A 19394-nucleotide genomic window follows, 5' to 3' on the forward strand; every position below is an offset into this window, starting at 1 on the left:
ATGAATGAGCTTTCATGGTGTACTGTTAACAATTCTGGACTCTGAAACCAATAATCTGTATATACAAATTGGTAGGTCCTAATGGTTTTATTTGTAAATACAATGTAGTACATATCTCTCTGAATGAATATTTCTGTATCTTGTAGAAATTAAGATCTTACACTCTGAGAGAAAGTTTTATATGTGTTATTAGAAGGGAGATTCCATGGTGTTATGGTTAGCACTCTGTACTCTGAATCCAGTAAATTGAGTTCAAATCTCGGTGGCACCAGGTGCATTTTAGTACCTTCAGTTTAAGTCCTTGATTGACAAAAACTTTTCTTTTTTATACATATAATACATTTTTTAAATCACTGATTATTGTAAATATGTACTAAAATCTAAAAAAAGGTAGTTATAGAAATGTTTGTAATTATATGAATTTTACTGTGTAATCCAAATAAGCATTGATGTTAATATATGTACAATAACTTCAATAAAATGTGTCTTCTAAGAATCTAACATTTTAGAAATTTTTTTTTAGATGTTCCCTAATGAATGTGGTTTCTTGGTTTATTAGTAACCACTCCACTCTGATCTTTGAATACAGTGATCTGTATTTAAATCTTGGTAGGTCCTATTGGTTTTTTGTAAGTACCATTCAGTTCATATCTCTCTGAGAGTACATTCTTATAAAAATATTTAGATGCTCCCTAATGGATGAGGTTTCATGGTGTATTGATAAACATTTTGGACTCTGAATCCATGATCTATATTTACATCTTGGTAGGTTCTATTGGTTTTGTTGTAAGTACAATACAGTTAATATCTCTGAGAAAGAAAATATCTATAAATTGCATAAATTAAGAATCTTACACACTGAGAGACAGGTTTATCTGTCATTTAATTCCAATAAAATGTATCCACTAAGAATCTTATACTCTGACAAAAAAATGTACATGCTACCATATGAATGAGGTTTAATTGTGTTCTGTTAACAATTCGGGACTCTGAAACCTATAATCTGTATAAAAATTTGGTAGGTCCTAATGGCTTTTTTTTGTAAATACAATGTAATACTTATCTCTCTGATTATTATTCCTGTAACTTGTAGAAAATAAGATCTCACACTCTAAGAGGAAGTTGTATATGTGTTGTTAGAAGAGAGGTTCCATGGTGTAATGGTTAGCACTCTGGACTCTGAATCCAGCGATCCGAGTTCAAATCTCGGTGGGACCTGATGTGTTTCAGTACCTTCAGTTTAAGTTCTTGATTGACAGAAAGTCTTCTTTTTCATACATATAATCATTTTTTTAAATCACTGATTTTTGTAAATATGTACGAAAAGCTAAAAAAGGTAGTTATAGAAATGTATGTAATTATATGAATTGTACTATATAACCCAAATAAGCGTTGATGTAAATATATGTACAATTATTGCAATAAAATGTGTCTTCTAAGAATCTAACATTTTAGAAAAAAATGTTTAGCTCTCCCTCGTGAATGAGGTTTCTTGGTGTATTGGTAACCACTCTGATCTTTGAATCCAGTGTTCTGTATTTAAATCTTGGTAGGTCCAATTGGTTTTTTGTAAGTACCGTTCAGTTTATATTTCTCTGAGAGTACATTCTAATAAAAACTGTTTAAATGCTTCCTCATGAATGAGGTTTCCTGGTGTATTTGTAACCATTTTGGACTCTGAATCCATGATTTGTATTAACATCTTGGTAGGTCCTATTGTTTTTTTGTTAGTATTATGCAGTTCATATCTCTGAGAAAGAAAATATCTATAAATTGCATAAATTAAGAATCATATATACTGAGAGACAGGTTTATCTGTAATATAATTCCAATAAAATGTAACCTCTAAGAATCTTACACTGTGAGAAATTTTTTTACATGCCACCATATGAATGAGCTTTCATAGTGTACTGTTAACAATTCTGGACTCTGAAACCAATAATCTGTATATACAAATTGGTAGGTCCTAATGGTTTTATTTGTAAATACAATGTAGTACATATCTCTCTGAATGAATATTTCTGTATCTTGTAGAAATTAAGATCTTACACTCTGAGAGAAAGTTTTATATGTGTTATTAGAAGGGAGATTCCATGGTGTTATGGTTAGCACTCTGTACTCTGAATCCAGTAAATTGAGTTCAAATCTCGGTGGCACCAGGTGCATTGTAGTACCTTCAGTTTAAGTCCTTGATTGATAAAAACTTTTCTTTTTTATACATATAATACATTTTTTAAATCACTGATTATTGTAAATATGTACTAAAATCTAAAAAAAGGTAGTTATAGAAATGTTTGTAATTATATGAATTTTACTGTGTAATCCAAATAAGCATTGATGTTAATATATGTACAATAACTTCAATAAAATGTGTCTTCTAAGAATCTAACATTTTAGAATTTTTTTTTTAGATGTTCCCTAATGAATGTGGTTTCTTGGTTTATTAGTAACCACTCCACTCTGATCTTTGAATACAGTGATCTGTATTTAAATCTTGGTAGGTCCTATTGGTTTTTTGTAAGTACCATTCAGTTCATATCTCTCTGAGAGTACATTCTTATAAAAATATTTAGATGCTCCCTAATGGATGAGGTTTCATGGTGTATTGGTAAACATTTTGGACTCTGAATCCATGATCTATATTTAAATCTTGGTAGGTTCTATTGGTTTTGTTGTAAGTACAATACAGTTAATATCTCTGAGAAAGAAAATATCTATAAATTGCATAAATTAAGAATCTTACACACTGAGAGACAGGTTTATCTGTCATTTAATTCCAATAAAATGTATCCACTAAGAATCTTATACTCTGACAAAAAAATGTACATGCTACCATATGAATGAGGTTTCATTGTGTACTGTTAACAATTCTGGACTCTGAAACCTATAATCTGTATAAAAATGTGGTAGGTCCTAATGGCTTTTTTTTTGTAAATACAATGTAATACTTATCTCTATGATTATTATTCCTGTAACTTGTAGAAAATAAGATCTCACACTCTAAGAGAAAGTTGTATATGTGTTGTTAGAAGAGTGGTTCCATGGTGTAATGGTTAGCACTCTGGACTCTGAATCCAGCGATCCGAGTTCAAATCTCGGTGGGACCTGATGTGTTTTAGTACCTTCAGTTTAAGTTCTTGATTGACAGAAAGTCTTCTTTTTCATACATATAATCATTTTTTTAAATCACTGATTTTTGTAAATATGTACGAAAAGCTAAAAAAGGTAGTTATAGAAATGTATGTAATTATATGAATTGTACTATATAACCCAAATAAGCGTTGATGTAAATATATGTACAATTATTGCAATAAAATGTGTCTTCTAAGAATCTAACATTTTAGAAAAAAATGTTTAGCTCTCCCTCGTGAATGAGGTTTCTTGGTGTATTGGTAACCACTCTGATCTTTGAATCCAGTGATCTGTATTTAAATCTTGGTAGGTCCTATTGTTTTTTTTGTAAGTACCGTTCAGTTTATATTTCTCTGAGAGTACATTCTAATAAAAACTGTTTAAATGCTTCCTCATGAATGAGGTTTCCTTGTGTATTTGTAACCATTTTGGACTCTGAATCCATGATTTGTATTCACATCTTGGTAGGTCCTATTGTTTTTTTGTAAGTATTATGCAGTTCATATCTCTGAGAAAGAAAATATCTATAAATTGCATAAATTAAGAATCATACACACTGAGAGACAGGTTTATCGGTAATATAATTCCAATAAAATGTAACCTCTAAGAATCTTACACTGTGAGAATTTTTTTTACATGCCACCATATGAATGAGCTTTCATGGTGTACTGTTAACAATTCTGGACTCTGAAACTAATAATCTGTATATACAAATTGGTAGGTCCTAATGGTTTTATTTGTAAATACAATGTAGTACATAACTCTGAATGAATATTTCTGTATCTTGTAGAAATTAAGATCTTACACTCTGAGAGAAAGTTTTATATGTGTTATTAGAAGGGAGATTCCATTGTGTTATGGTTTGCACTCTGTACTCTGAATCCAGTAAATTGAGTTCAAATCTCGGTGGGAACAGGTGCATTTTAGTACCTTCAGTTTAAGTCCTTGATTGACAAAAACTTTTCTTTTTTATACATATAATACATTTTTTTAAAATCACTGATTATTGTACAAATGTACTAAAATCTAAAAAAAGGTAGTTATAGAAATGTTTGTAATTATATGAATTTTACTGTGTAATCCAAATAAGCATTGATGTTAATATATGTACAATAACTTCAATAAAATGTGTCTTCTAAGAATCTAACATTTTAGAAAAAAATGTTTAGATGTTCCCTAATGAATGTGGTTTCTTGGTGTATTGGTAACCACTCCACTCTGATCTTTGAATACAGTGATCTGTATTTAAATCTTGGTAGGTCCTATTGGTTTTTTGTAAGTACCATTCAGTTCATATCTCTCTGAGAGTACATTCTTATAAAAATATTTAGATGCTCCCTAATGGATGAGGTTTCATGGTGTATTGATAAACATTTTGGACTCTGAATCCATGATCTATATTTACATCTTGGTAGGTTCTATTGGTTTTGTTGTAAGTACAATACAGTTAATATCTCTGAGAAAGAAAATATCTATAAATTGCATAAATTAAGAATCTTACACACTGAGAGACAGGTTTATCTGTCATTTAATTCCAATAAAATGTATCCACTAAGAATCTTATACTCTGACAAAAAAATGTACATGCTACCATATGAATGAGGTTTAATTGTGTTCTGTTAACAATTCGGGACTCTGAAACCTATAATCTGTATAAAAATTTGGTAGGTCCTAATGGCTTTTTTTTGTAAATACAATGTAATACTTATCTCTATGATTATTATTCCTGTAACTTGTAGTAAATAAGATCTCACACTCTAAGAGAAAGTTGTATATGTGTTGATAGAAGAGAGGTTCCATGGTGTAATGGTTAGCACTCTGGACTCTGAATCCAGCGATCCGAGTTCAAATCTCGGTGGGACCTGATGTGTTTCAGTACCTTCAGTTTAAGTTCTTGATTGACAGAAAGTCTTCTTTTTCATACATATAATCATTTTTTTAAATCACTGATTTTTGTAAATATGTACGAAAAGCTAAAAAAGGTAGTTATAGAAATGTATGTAATTATATGAATTGTACTATATAACCCAAATAAGCGTTGATGTAAATATATGTACAATTATTGCAATAAAATGTGTCTTCTAAGAATCTAACATTTTAGAAAAAAATGTTTAGCTCTCCCTCGTGAATGAGGTTTCTTGGTGTATTGGTAACCACTCTGATCTTTGAATCCAGTGTTCTGTATTTAAATCTTGGTAGGTCCAATTGGTTTTTTGTAAGTACCGTTCAGTTTATATTTCTCTGAGAGTACATTCTAATAAAAACTGTTTAAATGCTTCCTCATGAATGAGGTTTCCTGGTGTATTTGTAACCATTTTGGACTCTGAATCCATGATTTGTATTAACATCTTGGTAGGTCCTATTGTTTTTTTGTTAGTATTATGCAGTTCATATCTCTGAGAAAGAAAATATCTATAAATTGCATAAATTAAGAATCATATATACTGAGAGACAGGTTTATCTGTAATATAATTCCAATAAAATGTAACCTCTAAGAATCTTACACTGTGAGAAATTTTTTTACATGCCACCATATGAATGAGCTTTCATAGTGTACTGTTAACAATTCTGGACTCTGAAACCAATAATCTGTATATACAAATTGGTAGGTCCTAATGGTTTTATTTGTAAATACAATGTAGTACATATCTCTCTGAATGAATATTTCTGTATCTTGTAGAAATTAAGATCTTACACTCTGAGAGAAAGTTTTATATGTGTTATTAGAAGGGAGATTCCATGGTGTTATGGTTAGCACTCTGTACTCTGAATCCAGTAAATTGAGTTCAAATCTCGGTGGCACCAGGTGCATTGTAGTACCTTCAGTTTAAGTCCTTGATTGATAAAAACTTTTCTTTTTTATACATATAATACATTTTTTAAATCACTGATTATTGTAAATATGTACTAAAATCTAAAAAAAGGTAGTTATAGAAATGTTTGTAATTATATGAATTTTACTGTGTAATCCAAATAAGCATTGATGTTAATATATGTACAATAACTTCAATAAAATGTGTCTTCTAAGAATCTAACATTTTAGAATTTTTTTTTTAGATGTTCCCTAATGAATGTGGTTTCTTGGTTTATTAGTAACCACTCCACTCTGATCTTTGAATACAGTGATCTGTATTTAAATCTTGGTAGGTCCTATTGGTTTTTTGTAAGTACCATTCAGTTCATATCTCTCTGAGAGTACATTCTTATAAAAATATTTAGATGCTCCCTAATGGATGAGGTTTCATGGTGTATTGGTAAACATTTTGGACTCTGAATCCATGATCTATATTTAAATCTTGGTAGGTTCTATTGGTTTTGTTGTAAGTACAATACAGTTAATATCTCTGAGAAAGAAAATATCTATAAATTGCATAAATTAAGAATCTTACACACTGAGAGACAGGTTTATCTGTCATTTAATTCCAATAAAATGTATCCACTAAGAATCTTATACTCTGACAAAAAAATGTACATGCTACCATATGAATGAGGTTTCATTGTGTACTGTTAACAATTCTGGACTCTGAAACCTATAATCTGTATAAAAATGTGGTAGGTCCTAATGGCTTTTTTTTTGTAAATACAATGTAATACTTATCTCTATGATTATTATTCCTGTAACTTGTAGAAAATAAGATCTCACACTCTAAGAGAAAGTTGTATATGTGTTGTTAGAAGAGTGGTTCCATGGTGTAATGGTTAGCACTCTGGACTCTGAATCCAGCGATCCGAGTTCAAATCTCGGTGGGACCTGATGTGTTTTAGTACCTTCAGTTTAAGTTCTTGATTGACAGAAAGTCTTCTTTTTCATACATATAATCATTTTTTTAAATCACTGATTTTTGTAAATATGTACGAAAAGCTAAAAAAGGTAGTTATAGAAATGTATGTAATTATATGAATTGTACTATATAACCCAAATAAGCGTTGATGTAAATATATGTACAATTATTGCAATAAAATGTGTCTTCTAAGAATCTAACATTTTAGAAAAAAATGTTTAGCTCTCCCTCGTGAATGAGGTTTCTTGGTGTATTGGTAACCACTCTGATCTTTGAATCCAGTGATCTGTATTTAAATCTTGGTAGGTCCTATTGTTTTTTTTGTAAGTACCGTTCAGTTTATATTTCTCTGAGAGTACATTCTAATAAAAACTGTTTAAATGCTTCCTCATGAATGAGGTTTCCTTGTGTATTTGTAACCATTTTGGACTCTGAATCCATGATTTGTATTCACATCTTGGTAGGTCCTATTGTTTTTTTGTAAGTATTATGCAGTTCATATCTCTGAGAAAGAAAATATCTATAAATTGCATAAATTAAGAATCATACACACTGAGAGACAGGTTTATCGGTAATATAATTCCAATAAAATGTAACCTCTAAGAATCTTACACTGTGAGAATTTTTTTTACATGCCACCATATGAATGAGCTTTCATGGTGTACTGTTAACAATTCTGGACTCTGAAACTAATAATCTGTATATACAAATTGGTAGGTCCTAATGGTTTTATTTGTAAATACAATGTAGTACATAACTCTGAATGAATATTTCTGTATCTTGTAGAAATTAAGATCTTACACTCTGAGAGAAAGTTTTATATGTGTTATTAGAAGGGAGATTCCATTGTGTTATGGTTTGCACTCTGTACTCTGAATCCAGTAAATTGAGTTCAAATCTCGGTGGGAACAGGTGCATTTTAGTACCTTCAGTTTAAGTCCTTGATTGACAAAAACTTTTCTTTTTTATACATATAATACATTTTTTTAAAATCACTGATTATTGTACAAATGTACTAAAATCTAAAAAAAGGTAGTTATAGAAATGTTTGTAATTATATGAATTTTACTGTGTAATCCAAATAAGCATTGATGTTAATATATGTACAATAACTTCAATAAAATGTGTCTTCTAAGAATCTAACATTTTAGAAAAAAATGTTTAGATGTTCCCTAATGAATGTGGTTTCTTGGTGTATTGGTAACCACTCCACTCTGATCTTTGAATACAGTGATCTGTATTTAAATCTTGGTAGGTCCTATTGGTTTTTTGTAAGTACCATTCAGTTCATATCTCTCTGAGAGTACATTCTTATAAAAATATTTAGATGCTCCCTAATGGATGAGGTTTCATGGTGTATTGATAAACATTTTGGACTCTGAATCCATGATCTATATTTACATCTTGGTAGGTTCTATTGGTTTTGTTGTAAGTACAATACAGTTAATATCTCTGAGAAAGAAAATATCTATAAATTGCATAAATTAAGAATCTTACACACTGAGAGACAGGTTTATCTGTCATTTAATTCCAATAAAATGTATCCACTAAGAATCTTATACTCTGACAAAAAAATGTACATGCTACCATATGAATGAGGTTTAATTGTGTTCTGTTAACAATTCGGGACTCTGAAACCTATAATCTGTATAAAAATTTGGTAGGTCCTAATGGCTTTTTTTTGTAAATACAATGTAATACTTATCTCTATGATTATTATTCCTGTAACTTGTAGAAAATAAGATCTCACACTCTAAGAGAAAGTTGTATATGTGTTGATAGAAGAGAGGTTCCATGGTGTAATGGTTAGCACTCTGGACTCTGAATCCAGCGATCCGAGTTCAAATCTCGGTGGGACCTGATGTGTTTCAGTACCTTCAGTTTAAGTTCTTGATTGACAGAAAGTCTTCTTTTTCATACATATAATCATTTTTTTAAATCACTGATTTTTGTAAATATGTACGAAAAGCTAAAAAAGGTAGTTATAGAAATGTATGTAATTATATGAATTGTACTATATAACCCAAATAAGCGTTGATGTAAATATATGTACAATTATTGCAATAAAATGTGTCTTCTAAGAATCTAACATTTTAGAAAAAAATGTTTAGCTCTCCCTCGTGAATGAGGTTTCTTGGTGTATTGGTAACCACTCTGATCTTTGAATCCAGTGTTCTGTATTTAAATCTTGGTAGGTCCAATTGGTTTTTTGTAAGTACCGTTCAGTTTATATTTCTCTGAGAGTACATTCTAATAAAAACTTTTTAAATGCTTCCTCATGAATGAGGTTTCCTGGTGTATTTGTAACCATTTTGGACTCTGAATCCATGATTTGTATTAACATCTTGGTAGGTCCTATTGTTTTTTTGTTAGTATTATGCAGTTCATATTTCTGAGAAAGAAAATATCTATAAATTGCATAAATTAAGAATCATATATACTGAGAGACAGGTTTATCTGTAATATAATTCCAATAAAATGTAACCTCTAAGAATCTTACACTGTGAGAAAATTTTTTACATGCCACCATATGAATGAGCTTTCATGGTGTACTGTTAACAATTCTGGACTCTGAAACCAATAATCTGTATATACAAATTGGTATGTCCTAATGGTTTTATTTGTAAATACAATGTAGTACATATCTCTCTGAATGAATATTTCTGTATCTTGTAGAAATTAAGATCTTACACTCTGAGAGAAAGTTTTATATGTGTTATTAGAAGGGAGATTCCATGGTGTTATGGTTAGCACTCTGTACTCTGAATCCAGTAAATTGAGTTCAAATCTCGGTGGCACCAGGTGCATTTTAGTACCTTCAGTTTAAGTCCTTGATTGACAAAAACTTTTCTTTTTTATACATATAATACATTTTTTAAATCACTGATTATTGTAAATATGTACTAAAATCTAAAAAAAGGTAGTTATAGAAATGTTTGTAATTATATGAATTTTACTGTGTAATCCAAATAAGCATTGATGTTAATATATGTACAATAACTTCAATAAAATGTGTCTTCTAAGAATCTAACATTTTAGAATTTTTTTTTTAGATGTTCCCTAATGAATGTGGTTTCTTGGTTTATTAGTAACCACTCCACTCTGATCTTTGAATACAGTGATCTGTATTTAAATCTTGGTAGGTCCTATTGGTTTTTTGTAAGTACCATTCAGTTCATATCTCTCTGAGAGTACATTCTTATAAAAATATTTAGATGCTCCCTAATGGATGAGGTTTCATGGTGTATTGATAAACATTTTGGACTCTGAATCCATGATCTATATTTACATCTTGGTAGGTTCTATTGGTTTTGTTGTAAGTACAATACAGTTAATATCTCTGAGAAAGAAAATATCTATAAATTGCATAAATTAAGAATCTTACACACTGAGAGACAGGTTTATCTGTCATTTAATTCCAATAAAATGTATCCACTAAGAATCTTATACTCTGACAAAAAAATGTACATGCTACCATATGAATGAGGTTTAATTGTGTTCTGTTAACAATTCTGGACTCTGAAACCTATAATCTGTATAAAAATTTGGTAGGTCCTAATGGCTTTTTTTTGTAAATACAATGTAATACTTATCTCTCTGATTATTATTCCTGTAACTTGTAGAAAATAAGATCTCACACTCTAAGAGAAAGTTGTATATGTGTTGTTAGAAGAGAGGTTCCATGGTGTAATGGTTAGCACTCTGGACTCTGAATCCAGCGATCCGAGTTCAAATCTCGGTGGGACCTGATGTGTTTCAGTACTTTCAGTTTAAGTTCTTGATTGACAGAAAGTCTTCTTTTTCATACATATAATCATTTTTTTAAATCACTGATTTTTGTAAATATGTACGAAAAGCTAAAAAAGGTAGTTATAGAAATGTATGTAATTATATGAATTGTACTATATAACCCAAATAAGCGTTGATGTAAATATATGTACAATTATTGCAATAAAATGTGTCTTCTAAGAATCTAACATTTTAGAAAAAAATGTTTAGCTCTCCCTCGTGAATGAGGTTTCTTGGTGTATTGGTAACCACTCTGATCTTTGAATCCAGTGATCTGTATTTAAATCTTGGTAGGTCCTATTGTTTTTTTGTAAGTACCGTTCAGTTTATATTTCTCTGAGAGTACATTCTAATAAAAACTTTTTAAATGCTTCCTCATGAATGAGGTTTCCTTGTGTATTTGTAACCATTTTGGACTCTGAATCCATGATTTGTATTCACATCTTGGTAGGTCCTATTGTTTTTTTGTAAGTATTATGCAGTTCATATCTCTGAGAAAGAAAATATCTATAAATTGCATAAATTAAGAATCATACACACTGAGAGACAGGTTTATCGGTAATATAATTCCAATAAAATGTAACCTCTAAGAATCTTACACTGTGAGAAATTTTTTTACATGCCACCATATGAATGAGCTTTCATGGTGTACTGTTAACAATTCTGGACTCTGAAACTAATAATCTGTATATACAAATTGGTAGGTCCTAATGGTTTTATTTGTAAATACAATGGAGTACATAACTCTGAATGAATATTTCTGTATCTTGTAGAAATTAAGATCTTACACTCTGAGAGAAAGTTTTATATGTGTTATTAGAAGGGAGATTCCATTGTGTTATGGTTTGCACTCTGTACTCTGAATCCAGTAAATTGAGTTCAAATCTCGGTGGGAACAGGTGCATTTTAGTACCTTCAGTTTAAGTCCTTGATTGACAAAAACTTTTCTTTTTTATACATATAATACATTTTTTTAAAATCACTGATTATTGTACAAATGTACTAAAATCTAAAAAAAGGTAGTTATAGAAATGTTTGTAATTATATGAATTTTACTGTGTAATCCAAATAAGCATTGATGTTAATATATGTACAATAACTTCAATAAAATGTGTCTTCTAAGAATCTAACATTTTAGAAAAAAATGTTTAGATGTTCCCTAATGAATGTGGTTTCTTGGTGTATTGGTAACCACTCCACTCTGATCTTTGAATACAGTGATCTGTATTTAAATCTTGGTAGGTCCTATTGGTTTTTTGTAAGTACCATTCAGTTCATATCTCTCTGAGAGTACATTCTTATAAAAATATTTAGATGCTCCCTAATGGATGAGGTTTCATGGTGTATTGATAAACATTTTGGACTCTGAATCCATGATCTATATTTACATCTTGGTAGGTTCTATTGGTTTTGTTGTAAGTACAATACAGTTAATATCTCTGAGAAAGAAAATATCTATAAATTGCATAAATTAAGAATCTTACACACTGAGAGACAGGTTTATCTGTCATTTAATTCCAATAAAATGTATCCACTAAGAATCTTATACTCTGACAAAAAAATGTACATGCTACCATATGAATGAGGTTTAATTGTGTTCTGTTAACAATTCGGGACTCTGAAACCTATAATCTGTATAAAAATTTGGTAGGTCCTAATGGCTTTTTTTTGTAAATACAATGTAATACTTATCTCTATGATTATTATTCCTGTAACTTGTAGAAAATAAGATCTCACACTCTAAGAGAAAGTTGTATATGTGGTGTTAGAAGAGAGGTTCCATGGTGTAATGGTTAGCACTCTGGACTCTGAATCCAGCGATCCGAGTTCAAATCTCGGTGGGACTTGATGTGTTTTAGTACCTTCAGTTTAAGTTCTTGATTGACAGAAAGTCTTCTTTTTCATACATATAATCATTTTTTTAAATCACTGATTTTTGTAAATATGTACGAAAAGCTAAAAAAGGTAGTTATAGAAATGTATGTAATTATATGAATTGTACTATATAACCCAAATAATCGTTGATGTAAATATATGTACAATTATTGCAATAAAATGTGTCTTCTAAGAATCTAACATTTTAGAAAAAAATGTTTAGCTCTCCCTCGTGAATGAGGTTTCTTGGTGTATTGGTAACCACTCTGATCTTTGAATCCAGTGATCTGTATTTAAATCTTGGTAGGTCCTATTGGTTTTTTGTAAGTACCGTTCAGTTTATATTTCTCTGAGAGTACATTCTAATAAAAACTGTTTAAATGCTTCCTCATGAATGAGGTTTCCTGGTGTATTTGTAACCATTTTGGACTCTGAATCCATGATTTGTATTAACATCTTGGTAGGTCCTATTGTTTTTTTGTTAGTATTATGCAGTTCATATCTCTGAGAAAGAAAATATCTATAAATTGCATAAATTAAGAATCATATATACTGAGAGACAGGTTTATCTGTAATATAATTCCAATAAAATGTAACCTCTAAGAATCTTACACTGTGAGAAATTTTTTTACATGCCACCATATGAATGAGCTTTCATGGTGTACTGTTAACATTTCTGGACTCTGAAACCAATAATCTGTATATACAAATTGGTAGGTCCTAATGGTTTTATTTGTAAATACAATGTAGTACATATCTCTCTGAATGAATATTTCTGTATCTTGTTGAAATTAAGATCTTACACTCTGAGAGAAAGTTTTATATGTGTTATTAGAAGGGAGATTCCATGGTGTTATGGTTAGCACTCTGTACTCTGAATCCAGTAAATTGAGTTCAAATCTTGGTGGCACCAGGTGCATTGTAGTACCTTCAGTTTAAGTCCTTGATTGATAAAAACTTTTCTTTTTTATACATATAATACATTTTTTAAATCACTGATTATTGTAAATATGTACTAAAATCTAAAAAAAGGTAGTTATAGAAATGTTTGTAATTATATGAATTTTACTGTGTAATCCAAATAAGCATTGATGTTAATATATGTACAATAACTTCAATAAAATGTGTCTTCTAAGAATCTAACATTTTAGAATTTTTTTTTAGATGTTCCCTAATGAATGTGGTTTCTTGGTTTATTAGTAACCACTCCACTCTGATCTTTGAATACAGTGATCTGTATTTAAATCTTGGTAGGTCCTATTGGTTTTTTGTAAGTACCATTCAGTTCATATCTCTCTGAGAGTACATTCTTATAAAAATATTTAGATGCTCCCTAATGGATGAGGTTTCATGGTGTATTGGTAAACATTTTGGACTCTGAATCCATGATCTATATTTAAATCTTGGTAGGTTCTATTGGTTTTGTTGTAAGTACAATACAGTTAATATCTCTGAGAAAGAAAATATCTATAAATTGCATAAATTAAGAATCTTACACACTGAGAGACAGGTTTATCTGTCATTTAATTCCAATAAAATGTATCCACTAAGAATCTTATACTCTGACAATAAAATGTACTTGCTACCATATGAATGAGGTTTCATTGTGTACTGTTAACAATTCTTGACTCTGAAACCTATAATCTGTATAAAAATTTGGTAGGTCCTAATGGCTTTTTTTTTGTAAATACAATGTAATACTTATCTCTATGATTATTATTCCTGTAACTTGTAGAAAATAAGATCTCACACTCTAAGAGAAAGTTGTATATGTGGTGTTAGAATAGAGGTTCCATGGTGTAATGGTTAGCACTCTGGACTCTGAATCCAGCGATCCGAGTTCAAATCTCGGTGGGACCTGATGTGTTTTAGTACCTTCAGTTTAAGTTCTTGATTGACAGAAAGTCTTCTTTTTCATACATATAATCATTTTTTTAAATCACTGATTTTTGTAAATATGTACGAAAAGCTAAAAAAGGTAGTTATAGAAATGTATGTAATTATATGAATTGTACTATATAACCCAAATAAGCGTTGATGTAAATATATGTACAATTATTGCAATAAAATGTGTCTTCTAAGAATCTAACATTTTAGAAAAAAATGTTTAGCTCTCCCTCGTGAATGAGGTTTCTTGGTGTATTGGTAACCACTCTGATCTTTGAATCCGGTGATCTGTATTTAAATCTTGGTAGGTCCTATTGTTTTTTTGTAAGTACCGTTCAGTTTATATTTCTCTGAGAGTACATTCTAATAAAAACTGTTTAAATGCTTCCTTATGAATAAGGTTTCCTTGTGTATTTGTAACCATTTTGGACTCTGAATCCATGATTTGTATTCACATCTTGGTAGGTCCTATTGTTTTTTTGTAAGTATTATGCAGTTCATATCTCTGAGAAAGAAAATATCTATAAATTGCATAAATTAAGAATCATACACACTGAGAGACAGGTTTATCGGTAATATAATTCCAATAAAATGTAACCTCTAAGAATCTTACACTGTGAGAAATTTTTTTACATGCCACCATATGAATGAGCTTTCATGGTGTACTGTTAACAATTCTGGACTCTGAAACTAATAATCTGTATATACAAATTGGTAGGTCCTAATGGTTTTATTTGTAAATACAATGGAGTACATAACTCTGAATGAATATTTCTGTATCTTGTAGAAATTAAGATCTTACACTCTGAGAGAAAGTTTTATATGTGTTATTAGAAGGGAGATTCCATTGTGTTATGGTTTGCACTCTGTACTCTGAATCCAGTAAATTGAGTTCAAATCTCGGTGGGAACAGGTGCATTTTAGTACCTTCAGTTTAAGTCCTTGATTGACAAAAACTTTTCTTTTTTATACATATAATACATTTTTTTAAAATCACTGATTATTGTACAAATGTACTAAAATCTAAAGAAAGGTAGTTATAGAAATGTTTGTAATTATATGAATTTTACTGTGTAATCCAAATAAGCATTGATGTTAATATATGTACAATAACTTCAATAAAATGTGTCTTCTAAGAATCTAACATTTTAGAAAAAAATGTTTAGATGTTCCCTAATGAATGTGGTTTCTTGGTGTATTGGTAACCACTCCACTCTGATCTTTGAATACAGTGATCTGTATTTAAATCTTGGTAGGTCCTATTGGTTTTTTGTAAGTACCATTCAGTTCATATCTCTCTGAGAGTACATTCTTATAAAAATATTTAGATGCTCCCTAATGGATGAGGTTTCATGGTGTATTGATAAACATTTTGGACTCTGAATCCATGATCTATATTTACATCTTGGTAGGTTCTATTGGTTTTGTTGTAAGTACAATACAGTTAATATCTCTGAGAAAGAAAATATCTATAAATTGCATAAATTAAGAATCTTACACACTGAGAGACAGGTTTATCTGTCATTTAATTCCAATAAAATGTATCCACTAAGAATCTTATACTCTGACAAAAAAATGTACATGCTACCATATGAATGAGGTTTAATTGTGTTCTGTTAACAATTCGGGACTCTGAAACCTATAATCTGTATAAAAATTTGGTAGGTCCTAATGGCTTTTTTTTGTAAATACAATGTAATACTTATCTCTATGATTATTATTCCTGTAACTTGTAGAAAATAAGATCTCACACTCTAAGAGAAAGTTGTATATGTGGTGTTAGAAGAGAGGTTCCATGGTGTAATGGTTAGCACTCTGGACTCTGAATCCAGCGATCCGAGTTCAAATCTCGGTGGGACCTGATGTGTTTTAGTACCTTCAGTTTAAGTTCTTGATTGACTGAAAGTCTTCTTTTTCATACATATAATCATTTTTTTAAATCACTGATTTTTGTAAATATGTACGAAAAGCTAAAAAAGGTAGTTATAGAAATGTATGTAATTATATGAATTGTACTATATAACCCAAATAATCGTTGATGTAAATATATGTACAATTATTGCAATAAAATGTGTCTTCTAAGAATCTAACATTTTAGAAAAAAATGTTTAGCTCTCCCTCGTGAATGAGGTTTCTTGGTGTATTGGTAACCACTCTGATCTTTGAATCCAGTGATCTGTATTTAAATCTTGGTAGGTCCTATTGGTTTTTTGTAAGTACCGTTCAGTTTATATTTCTCTGAGAGTACATTCTAATAAAAACTGTTTAAATGCTTCCTCATGAATGAGGTTTCCTGGTGTATTTGTAACCATTTTGGACTCTGAATCCATGATTTGTATTAACATCTTGGTAGGTCCTATTGTTTTTTTGTTAGTATTATGCAGTTCATATCTCTGAGAAAGAAAATATCTATAAATTGCATAAATTAAGAATCATATATACTGAGAGACAGGTTTATCTGTCATTTAATTCCAATAAAATGTATCCACTAAGAATCTTATACTCTGACAAAAAAATGTACTTGCTACCATATGAATGAGGTTTCATTGTGTACTGTTAACAATTCTGGACTCTGAAACCTATAATCTGTATAAAAATGTGGTAGGTCCTAATGGCTTTTTTTTTGTAAATACAATGTAATACTTATCTCTATGATTATTATTCCTGTAACTTGTAGAAAATAAGATCTCACACTCTAAGAGAAAGTTGTATATGTGGTGTTAGAATAGAGCTTCCATGGTGTAATGGTTAGCACTCTGGACTCTGAATTCAGCGATCCGAGATCAAATCTCGGTGGGAGCTGATGTGTTTTAGTACCTTCAGTTTAAGTTCTTGATTGACAGAAAGTCTACTTTTTCATACATATAATCATTTTTTTAAATCACTGATTTTTGTAAATATGTACGAAAAGCTAAAAAAGGTAGTTATAGAAATGTATGTAATTATATGAATTGTACTATATAACCCAAATAAGCGTTGATGTAAATATATGTACAATTATTGCAATAAAATGTGTCTTCTAAGAATCTAACATTTTAGAAAAAAATGTTTAGCTCTCCCTCGTGAATGAGGTTTCTTGGTGTATTGGTAACCACTCTGATCTTTGAATCCAGTGTTCTGTATTTAAATCTTGGTAGGTCCAATTGGTTTTTTGTAAGTACCGTTCAGTTTATATTTCTCTGAGAGTACATTCTAATAAAAACTTTTTAAATGCTTCCTCATGAATGAGGTTTCCTGGTGTATTTGTAACCATTTTGGACTCTGAATCCATGATTTGTATTAACATCTTGGTAGGTCCTATTGTTTTTTTGTTAGTATTATGCAGTTCATATTTCTGAGAAAGAAAATATCTATAAATTGCATAAATTAAGAATCATATATACTGAGAGACAGGTTTATCTGTAATATAATTCCAATAAAATGTAACCTCTAAGAATCTTACACTGTGAGAAAATTTTTTACATGCCACCATATGAATGAGCTTTCATGGTGTACTGTTAACAATTCTGGACTCTGAAACCAATAATCTGTATATACAAATTGGTAGGTCCTAATGGTTTTATTTGTAAATACAATGTAGTACATATCTCTCTGAATGAATATTTCTGTATCTTGTAGAAATTAAGATCTTACACTCTGAGAGAAAGTTTTATATGTGTTATTAGAAGGGAGATTCCATGGTGTTATGGTTAGCACTCTGTACTCTGAATCCAGTAAATTGAGTTCAAATCTCGGTGGCACCAGGTGCATTTTAGTACCTTCAGTTTAAGTCCTTGATTGACAAAAACTTTTCTTTTTTATACATATAATACATTTTTTAAATCACTGATTATTGTAAATATGTACTAAAATCTAAAAAAAGGTAGTTATAAAAATGTTTGTAATTATATGAATTTTACTGTGTAATCCAAATAAGCATTGATGTTAATATATGTACAATAACTTCAATAAAATGTGTCTTCTAAGAATCTAACATTTTAGAATTTTTTTTTTAGATGTTCCCTAATGAATGTGGTTTCTTGGTTTATTAGTAACCACTCCACTCTGATCTTTGAATACAGTGATCTGTATTTAAATCTTGGTAGGTCCTATTGGTTTTTTGTAAGTACCATTCAGTTCATATCTCTCTGAGAGTACATTCTTATAAAAATATTTAGATGCTCCCTAATGGATGAGGTTTCATGGTGTATTGATAAACATTTTGGACTCTGAATCCATGATCTATATTTACATCTTGGTAGGTTCTATTGGTTTTGTTGTAAGTACAATACAGTTAATATCTCTGAGAAAGAAAATATCTATAAATTGCATAAATTAAGAATCTTACACACTGAGAGACAGGTTTATCTGTCATTTAATTCCAATAAAATGTATCCACTAAGAATCTTATACTCTGACAAAAAAATGTACATGCTACCATATGAATGAGGTTTAATTGTGTTCTGTTAACAATTCGGGACTCTGAAACCTATAATCTGTATAAAAATTTGGTAGGTCCTAATGGCTTTTTTTTGTAAATACAATGTAATACTTATCTCTCTGATTATTATTCCTGTAACTTGTAGAAAATAAGATCTCACACTCTAAGAGGAAGTTGTATATGTGTTGTTAGAAGAGAGGTTCCATGGTGTAATGGTTAGCACTCTGGACTCTGAATCCAGCAATCCGAGTTCAAATCTCGGTGGGACCTGATGTGTTTCAGTACCTTCAGTTTAAGTTCTTGATTGACAGAAAGTCTTCTTTTTCATACATATAATCATTTTTTTAAATCACTGATTTTTGTAAATATGTACGAAAAGCTAAAAAAGGTAGTTATAGAAATGTATGTAATTATATGAATTGTACTATATAACCCAAATAAGCGTTGATGTAAATATATGTACAATTATTGCAATAAAATGTGTCTTCTAAGAATCTAACATTTTAGAA

General features: G+C 30.1%; 11 non-coding genes across 11 annotated transcripts; all 11 read left to right on the forward strand.

Annotated features, from left to right (window-relative positions):
* The first annotated feature begins 1146 nt into the window (after nt 1–1146).
* TRNAQ-CUG (transfer RNA glutamine (anticodon CUG)) lies at nt 1147–1218 on the forward strand. The gene has a single exon. It is a non-coding gene; the product is annotated as a tRNA-Gln (tRNA).
* A 1817-nt stretch (nt 1219–3035) lies between these two features.
* Nucleotides 3036–3107, forward strand: TRNAQ-CUG (transfer RNA glutamine (anticodon CUG)). Its single transcript has one exon. It is a non-coding gene; the product is annotated as a tRNA-Gln (tRNA).
* Nucleotides 3108–4924: 1817 nt separating this feature from the next.
* Nucleotides 4925–4996, forward strand: TRNAQ-CUG (transfer RNA glutamine (anticodon CUG)). Its single transcript has one exon. It is a non-coding gene; the product is annotated as a tRNA-Gln (tRNA).
* A 1817-nt stretch (nt 4997–6813) lies between these two features.
* On the forward strand, nt 6814–6885 carry TRNAQ-CUG (transfer RNA glutamine (anticodon CUG)). Its single transcript has one exon. It is a non-coding gene; the product is annotated as a tRNA-Gln (tRNA).
* Nucleotides 6886–8702: 1817 nt separating this feature from the next.
* Nucleotides 8703–8774, forward strand: TRNAQ-CUG (transfer RNA glutamine (anticodon CUG)). Its single transcript has one exon. It is a non-coding gene; the product is annotated as a tRNA-Gln (tRNA).
* A 1816-nt stretch (nt 8775–10590) lies between these two features.
* TRNAQ-CUG (transfer RNA glutamine (anticodon CUG)) lies at nt 10591–10662 on the forward strand. The gene has a single exon. It is a non-coding gene; the product is annotated as a tRNA-Gln (tRNA).
* A 1816-nt stretch (nt 10663–12478) lies between these two features.
* Nucleotides 12479–12550, forward strand: TRNAQ-CUG (transfer RNA glutamine (anticodon CUG)). Its single transcript has one exon. It is a non-coding gene; the product is annotated as a tRNA-Gln (tRNA).
* Nucleotides 12551–14366: 1816 nt separating this feature from the next.
* Nucleotides 14367–14438, forward strand: TRNAQ-CUG (transfer RNA glutamine (anticodon CUG)). Its single transcript has one exon. It is a non-coding gene; the product is annotated as a tRNA-Gln (tRNA).
* Nucleotides 14439–16254: 1816 nt separating this feature from the next.
* Nucleotides 16255–16326, forward strand: TRNAQ-CUG (transfer RNA glutamine (anticodon CUG)). Its single transcript has one exon. It is a non-coding gene; the product is annotated as a tRNA-Gln (tRNA).
* An 869-nt stretch (nt 16327–17195) lies between these two features.
* Nucleotides 17196–17267, forward strand: TRNAQ-CUG (transfer RNA glutamine (anticodon CUG)). The gene has a single exon. It is a non-coding gene; the product is annotated as a tRNA-Gln (tRNA).
* A 1816-nt stretch (nt 17268–19083) lies between these two features.
* Nucleotides 19084–19155, forward strand: TRNAQ-CUG (transfer RNA glutamine (anticodon CUG)). Its single transcript has one exon. It is a non-coding gene; the product is annotated as a tRNA-Gln (tRNA).
* Nucleotides 19156–19394: the final 239 nt, after the last annotated feature.

Source organism: Pseudophryne corroboree, chromosome 11 (assembly GCF_028390025.1).
Source record: "Pseudophryne corroboree isolate aPseCor3 chromosome 11, aPseCor3.hap2, whole genome shotgun sequence".
In the NCBI taxonomy this organism is placed as follows: domain Eukaryota; kingdom Metazoa; phylum Chordata; class Amphibia; order Anura; family Myobatrachidae; genus Pseudophryne; species Pseudophryne corroboree.